The sequence below is a fragment of the Mus musculus genome, chromosome 4 (genome assembly GCF_000001635.26).
Source record: "Mus musculus strain C57BL/6J chromosome 4, GRCm38.p6 C57BL/6J".
Lineage (NCBI taxonomy): Eukaryota > Metazoa > Chordata > Mammalia > Rodentia > Muridae > Mus > Mus musculus.
The window spans coordinates 41642463-41650058 of NC_000070.6; the positions used below are offsets into that span (position 1 = coordinate 41642463).

Sequence of the window (7596 nt, forward strand, 5' to 3'; positions counted from 1 at the left end):
AAGAAGACTTCAAACAATTCCAGACATTAAAATCTTATTGTCTAGGACCTAGACTCCAGGTGGTCATGGACAGACTGGTGGAGCGGCCCCTGCTGTCGCTGCCACTTCTTTTAGGATACAGTCTGAGATTCCTCTCAGAAAGTACTCAGATGTGTTTAACTTTGGACGACTCAACAAGTGCTCGAGCCACGGGAGCCAAACGGTTAGCAGGACCCACATGAGAACACCATGGAGTGGGATGCAGGACTTCCAGAAGCCCAGCGCAGGAGCAGCAGAATGGCGAGTAGTCAATATTATCTGCCCGTTGTCTGCCAGACAAAGCCTCACAAACTGCTAGAGTTTAGATCTAGAATGTGTCCCAAAGGGCTGGGTCCCCAGTTTGGCATTGTTAAGAGGTGGTAGGAACTTCAAGAAGCAGGGCCCAGTGGGGAGTGTTGGGCCACTGTGGGGGGGTGCTGCTGGAAGGGGCTGGAGGGCTTAAATCTCTTCTTCTGTTTTTTCTTGTCTGGCAGAAGCAAGCTGGCTTTCCTCTCTTCCTGTCTTGAAGTGCTACCTTGCCACAAGTCAGGAAGTCATGACACCAAAAAAGCTGTGAGCTAAAATAAACCTTTTTACTTTAAAAGTTTTTATTACACTTATGAATGTATGTATGATGTATGTATGTATGTATGTATGTATGTACATGTTCAGGTGTTGAGGTTAAAAGACAACTTTCAGGAGTTGGTTCTCATGGTCCATAGCTGGGTGCTCGAGATGGAAGTCAGATCATCAGGCATGGTAGCAAAAACATTTGCTACCCACTGAGCCATCTTGCCAGCCCCTTTTTCCCTCTCCTATTTAAAAGTTGGGTATTGGCAGGGCATGGGGCTCAGGGCTTTAATCCTAGCACTTGGGAGGCAGAGGCAGAGGCAGGCAGATCTCTATGAGTTCAAGGCTAGTCTGGTCTATAGAGTGAATTCCAAGACAGCCAGAGATACATAATGAGACCCCGTCTCAAGAGACAATTAAGAAAATAGATAAACAAATAAATGTTAAATATCTCAAGTGTTACAGCAACGGGAAGCTCACCTTCTTAGTTACTTCCTGTTGGGATGATAAAGTACCCTGCCAAAGGCAACTCAAAGCTAGAATCTTTTGTTTGTTGTTGTCTTTCAAGACAGAGTTTCTGCCGGGCGCGTGGGGGCACAGGCCTTTAATCCCAGCACTTGGGAGGCAGAGGCAGGCAGATTTCTGAGTTCGAGGCCAGCCTGGTCTACACATGCTTTTAGTCCCAGGGTTATACAGAGAAACCCTGTCTCAACCCCCCCCCCCACCACCAAAAAAAAAGACAGAGTTTCTCTTTGTGTAGCCCTGACTGTCCTGGAACTTGCTCTGTAGACCAGGCTGGCCTCAAGCTCACAGAGATGGGCTTGCCTCTGCCTCCTGAGCACTGGGACTAAAAGCATGGACATCGCCCAGAGAAAAGTAACTTAAAGAAGAGTTTGTTTTGGCTCTCAGTTTGAGGTTGTAATCCATCACAATGGAGAAGTCACAGCAGCAACGACTCCAGGCAGCTAACCATATTGTATCACAGTCAAGAAGCAGGGAGTAATGAATGGTTGTGCTCAGCTTGCTTACTCTCTTCTTTTTATAAAGTCCAAAATCTTGGCCTAGGGAATGGTGCCACCCACAGTGGGCAAGTCTTCTGGCCTCAGTTAACCTAATCGAAGTCGATCCCACAGCCACGCCCAGGTGATTTAGGTCTCACCAAATTGACAATTGAGATTATATTGTCATACGTATGACAATTAATTCACCTTCTTTCCAGTGAGGGGCAACTCAGCTACTACCTCCAGAGGTTATTTTATAGGACTCTTATTTTTATGTTCAGATATTTTATTTTATAGGACCTTTATTTTTATATTTTATTTTATTTTTATGTTATAGATTCTCTGGGTATTATCTCTTTATGATCTAGCTAGGTCCCCATGAAATATGAACATGACTTCTAACAAGCTCAGTACCTTTTGGCTACCTTTAAACCAATGCCCCCCTCACGCAATAAGAGTCCTAATATTTAGAGATGGAAAATAGAGACTAAAATGGAATTAAAACGAAGCATCTTGTTGGCCACTAATCCATAGCATCATCTATATATTTTGGGCCACGACTAATAAAATGACAAGACTAGACAACCCGTGGTATCTGTTTGTTGACTCACTTGCTGGTTGTGAAGTTCCTTCATCAGCCTGTCTAGCTTTAGTTCACAACGGTGAGATCCCTTCTTTAGTGTTCTGAGAGGACTGCGGTAGAGGAGGTCCCTGCTCCAATGGACACTGCTCTTCTCACGTTTAGAGGATTGTTCTGGGATTGAGCAAGCACAAATTTCTGCATTTATGGGGGTTAGGTGTGGAGCTCCTTCTCCAGATGATACAAGACACAGGTACAGTTCTCTCCCCACCCCCCCCTCTCTCTCTCTCTGTGTGTGTGTGTGTGTGTGTGTGTGTGTGTGTGTGTGTGTGTGTGTGTGTGATGTAAAGGCATTTGAAAAGTCTGATGACCTGAACTAGATCCCTGGGACCCACAAAATGAAAGGAAAGAACACAAGTCCTTCAGATTGCCCTCTCATCTCCACATGCTCTGGAATGCTCATGCACACACACACACACACACACACACACACACCACTGTCATCACCACCACCATCATCACCATCACCACCACCACTATATAAATGTAAAAGCCCAATAAATTAAACAATAAACAACTTAGCAATTTCATTGGGAGAATCCCATTTGTTAAAGTATTTCATTGATTCTAAGGGGCTTTTTTGTGCCGCCGCCCCCCCCCCCCCCAGGTTAAACAACTTTGGAATCAGGAAGCATTTCTCAGGTAACAGCATGTAGTAACTTTTTAGTCCTTTTTTTTCCCTGTGGGAATTCACAAGGTAACTTGCCTTTTGTAATTGATGGGATTTGAACTTTAAAAAAATATATAGTAATTTTGTCATTCAGAGTTCCTTTTCACAAACAATAGAATCTACACTGGATAGTTAGAGCAGAGAAGGGACTTGTTAAAAGAGATTATTTAGCTAAGAATTACGGGGGGGGGGACATGGAAATGGTCTTGAATTTAAGCTTCTAGGAACAAGACCCAAGCCATACTGAATGCACAGCCCAGAGAGGAGACCTCAGCCACTGCTGCTCTGGGCTCAATTCCCTGCCAATCTTAACAGCTCCATGGCACTCCTGTGGTAGGAACTCATTATTGCAACCGCTGAGAAATCATGGCCGTTGCCACTACCAGCCTCAAAGCTGGACACTTGTGTTTCTACCAACCACGGCAGAAAGTGAAGCCCTGTGTCAGCCTGCTTCCTGCCTCCCTCGATCAAGGCTAGGGAGGAGGCAGAACAGTTACAAACATTGACTTCAAACAACACAACACATTTCTTCCTCCTACTATAGCTCCAGCAAGGGCCAGGCTTGGATGGAGAAGTCCCGTTCACTGTGGTCACTAATGGACCAGGCTGCAGGGAGTTAGTTCTACCATTGACAGACAGGGTCTTACTCTGTAGCCCAGGTAGGCCTGAAACTTGCAGAAGTCCTCCAGCCTCAGCCTCCCAGGAGCTAGGATTACGGGTAAGAGATTCCACCTCCATACGTATCACCTTCCTAACAGGGTGGGTTGGCTGCTCCTAGGCAAACAAGGCAAAGCATCCTCCGAGCCTTCAATCCCAGCCAGCACTTCAGGAGGCAAAGGCAGGAGCATTTGGATTCCAAAGCCAGCTTCAGGTACATATCAAGGCCAGCCTGGGCTACCTGAGACATTGTCTCAAACAAACAACAGGCGCAAGCATATGCCGCTGTTCTCTGTCATTGTATTGATCAAATCTCATAGCCAAACCTGACATCAAAGAACACAGGAAATCAATCTTCCTTGTGCTGCTCTGAAGGAAAGAGAACCAGAAATATTAGTCAACTTTAGTCATTTTCAATTTATTTCTGTTGTTCCCCTTGACACGGAAGTCTCTTATGGGTGAAGAAGCCTGCTTGCAGACCAGCTTCCAGAGACGCTGGAAACACATGCCATTTCTGATCTCTCCCCGCCCCCACGTGGAGGTAGGATTTCTTTTCCTTTTCCTTTTTCTTTTTTTTTAAACAAGCTATCAGTATGCAGTCTTGACAGGCCTGGACCTGGTAAGAGGCCCAGACTGAGATCTCCAGAGATCTGCCTGTCCAGAGTTCATCCACATGCCTGACAAGATTTTGAGGATGGAGGGGGCAGGGCACAACTAATTTTTATTTCTTTCTTTCTTTTTTCTTTTTTTTTTTTTTTTTTGGTTTTTCAAGACAGGGTTTCTCTGTACAGCCCTGGCTGTCCTGGAACTCACTTTGTAGACCAGGCTGGCCTCGAACCCAGAAATCCGCCTGCCTCTGCCTCCCAAGTGCTGGGATTAAAGGCGTGCGCCACCATGCCCGGCTTAATTTTTATTTCTAAAGGTAGGATTTAAAATTTTTTCCAGATAGAAAAGCCGTCTGAAGGAAGACAGTCATTAACACAACGTATATTCCTGAACTCTACAGAAACACAAGAAATCCGTGGCACCGCATGCCCTGAACTACCAAAGAAGACCCAAGAAGACTCAGGCTTTTGAGTGGTTTACTCAGTCCCTCTCCATGTCTTTGGGCTTACAGGAAGAGCAGACAATGGTCCTTTTTATACTGTCCCGGAATAATGTACTCGCTTTATCCCACTCTAACCAACCACTTTACAAAGAGGTGCCATGCCGTTTGGCCATCAGTCTAGGGACATCAAGTAAGGGTTCCCAGTGCTCCGGTGGCTCGGCGTATCCCAGGCCTGATTGCTGGTAACGCAGTGTCTTAATTAGAGACAAGCAAATAGCAGCATCTGCTGCTCAGCAAGGAAAAGTAATTGTCTAACTCCTCGAAATCTGAGGTCAAGACTACAACAAACGGCCTTCTCCAAATTCAAAATATCCACGTCCCCCTTAGCCACTTGCAGACCACCCATGCTGGACCCTTTTTATCGTCGTATCTTCAAATGCTTCAGCTAATATCTGGCCCAAGGTCTGAGATGAGACAACAGACTGTACTTAAGTGGCTGCATTGCTAGCACCTAAAAAAGACTCCCAGATCCTCACACTGGAGCACTGTGTTTTTATGTACGTATATGTGTATGTATGTACTATGCACGAATGTTTGTACATATGTATGCTTTTAGAGTGTGTGTGTGTGTGTGAGAGAGAGAGAGAGAGAGAGAGAGAGAGAGAGAGAGGGAGAGGGAGAGAGCATACACACATGTATAACTTGGGGGAGTTGGTTCTCTCCTTCAGCCTGAGGTTCTGAGCATCAAACTTAGATCATCAGACTTGAGGGCAAGTGTCTTCACCCACTCAGCCCTCTCACTGGCCTGTTTCAAGCTGGAATTAGGAGATACCCACTGTCCCTCTGTCCACCAGCTCAGTCAGTCCCTCATGATCAACTTGATTTGTCCTGATACGCTGTTACCCCACAATCAACCAGTCTATCAATACGTCTAACTCTTAAGTGAAATTTAATTTTTTTTTTCCTTATGTGGCTAAACACTGACTGGAAGGAGCCAGGAGAAAGGAAATACTCAGAAGCCGTTCGATGCTATCATCCACCTATCTCGGGTTGTGCAGATCCAGGCACGCAGGATCAAGGTCAGAAGTTGAAGCCGGGGCAGAAGACAGCAGCCATTTCCATTTTTCTCAAGTCACAATAGAAAGTAGGGCAGAGAGAGGAGGTGCCTGGCCTCGGTTGAATGACCCAAGTTGCTGCCCTGAGAGCACCTAGGGCCTGGGATTGTACGCAGACAGAGGAGCTTTGTGTGGAGAACAAAGAGTCCCAAGGCCAGAGCCAGTCCTCCCCTTGTAGGGGCAGGGTAGGATAGAGCCACTTCATTCTGGGACAGGCAGGTTTGCTATGTGCTCTGGCCTCCCTCCACCAAACCCTATTACTGCCCTGCGTTTTCAGCCCTGCTCAGCTCACTGGCCCTCTGTGATGCTGTCACCTACTTTCCCATGCCCAGTGCTCCCCAGGTCCAGCCCCCAACCCCACCTCAGCCTTCTCCTCTCACCATCTCACCCCCCAGGCTGGCTCAGCAAAGTCACTGTCATCTCTGTGTCATTTCCAGTGATCATTTTCAATTCTTATCTTGTTGACTATTTGGCAGCATCGAAGCTGAATATACCTTTTGGAAACTGTCCGTTCCTGTCTTCCAGGCAGACGCCTTCTCTGAGAACATTTATTCTTCCTACTAAAACAGCGTGTTTATGAGGCACCTGTATTCTGTTGGCAGTTTCCATCCCTTGGAGATACTCTCCTCAGTGCGAGACAGGTGGAAGGAACAGATAAGGAAACCAAGGCTCCAGGCAACTAAGGAGTTTTCCCAAGACCCCATAGCAACAAGTGATAGGCTCTTTATAAAGAACCCAAATCTACTGCTTTGCCCTGACTCTAGCTCCGCTGGGTTGCCCTCATCTTAACTCCTCTCCTTCGTGGACACTGCTCTCTGTCCCTGCCCTCATTTTCCCATCCCCTCCCCCACACCCCTTCTCCTGTCTGTAGCAAGCTTTTCTGCATAGCTTCAGTGCCCATTTTTTTTTGCATTGTTTTGTTTTGCTTGTTTGTTTGTTTTGTTTTGACAGTGCTTTGCCACTAACCCAGCTCTCACTCCCTAAGTCCCAGATGCTGCTTACTGTAGCTGCTGTTGTTACTATTGTTACTAAGACCTGAGATTTACAATGTTTCCGTACGGTAGATGTGGTGACAGACATTGTTTGTTACGATGTTTTTCTAAGGAGACTTAGTATTAGAGAGGCTAATCCACTTGTCTCCAGGTCAGCGGAAGCTGATATTCTTCTGATTTTAAAGCCATTGTTTGTTTGAAACACAGTCTTGTTAGGTAGCTCTGGTTAGCCTTGAACTCACCATCCTCCTGCCTCAGACTCCCTAGTTCTGGGATTACATGCATATAGCACCACACTTGACTTAGTCATTGTCTTACCTGCTGACTAGACTCTTCAGGGGGTACCTTTAGCACCTCATATTTGAAATGCCTAAATTTCAACCTGTCTGTCCTACACCAGTTGGGTGACCATAGCAAGTGACAGCTTGTCCAAACTGTAGCTATTATCAGCTCGCCCAATCCTGTCTTCTCATGACAGCAATTTTTTATTTTTTTTATTCTTTGGTTTTTAGAGACAGGGTTTCTCTGTGTAGCCCTGGCTGTCCTGGAACTCACTCTGTAGACCAAGCTGGCCTTGAACTCAGAAATCTGCCTGCCTCTGCCTCCCAAGTGCTGGGATTAAAGGCATATACCGCCACCCCCAGGGCTCTGTGCATACTAGGCAAGCCTTCCACCCATTGAGCTATGCCTCCAGCCCAAAGCTGCGCGTGACTTTACAGGCCAGCCATCAAAGCTTCTCCCAGGATTTCTCATCGCTCCCAGCCACGTGATGGCCACCTTCATCTCCTTCCCTGTGTTCTTATGCTCAGTGCCAACCTGTCTCCAGCCCAAAGCCCCTGAAACTCTCAGCCAAAGCTTCAGACCCTCAGCTTGACTTTCAAAGTG

At 46.4% G+C, this 7596-nt stretch overlaps 1 long non-coding RNA gene across 4 annotated transcripts; it reads left to right on the top strand.

The window, feature by feature from the left end:
- The first annotated feature begins 512 nt into the window (after positions 1 to 512).
- On the top strand, positions 513 to 7264 carry Gm12405. Of its 4 annotated transcripts, none has more exons than XR_001784267.1 (4): positions 513 to 591; positions 3678 to 4097; positions 4502 to 5161; positions 5596 to 7264. It is a non-coding gene; the product is annotated as a predicted gene 12405 (long non-coding RNA). The 4 variants fall into 4 exon arrangements; XR_001784269.1 differs by having other exon boundaries at positions 4005 to 4097; XR_001784268.1 differs by lacking the exon at positions 513 to 591 and having other exon boundaries at positions 2505 to 3770; positions 4005 to 4097.
- Positions 7265 to 7596: the final 332 nt, after the last annotated feature.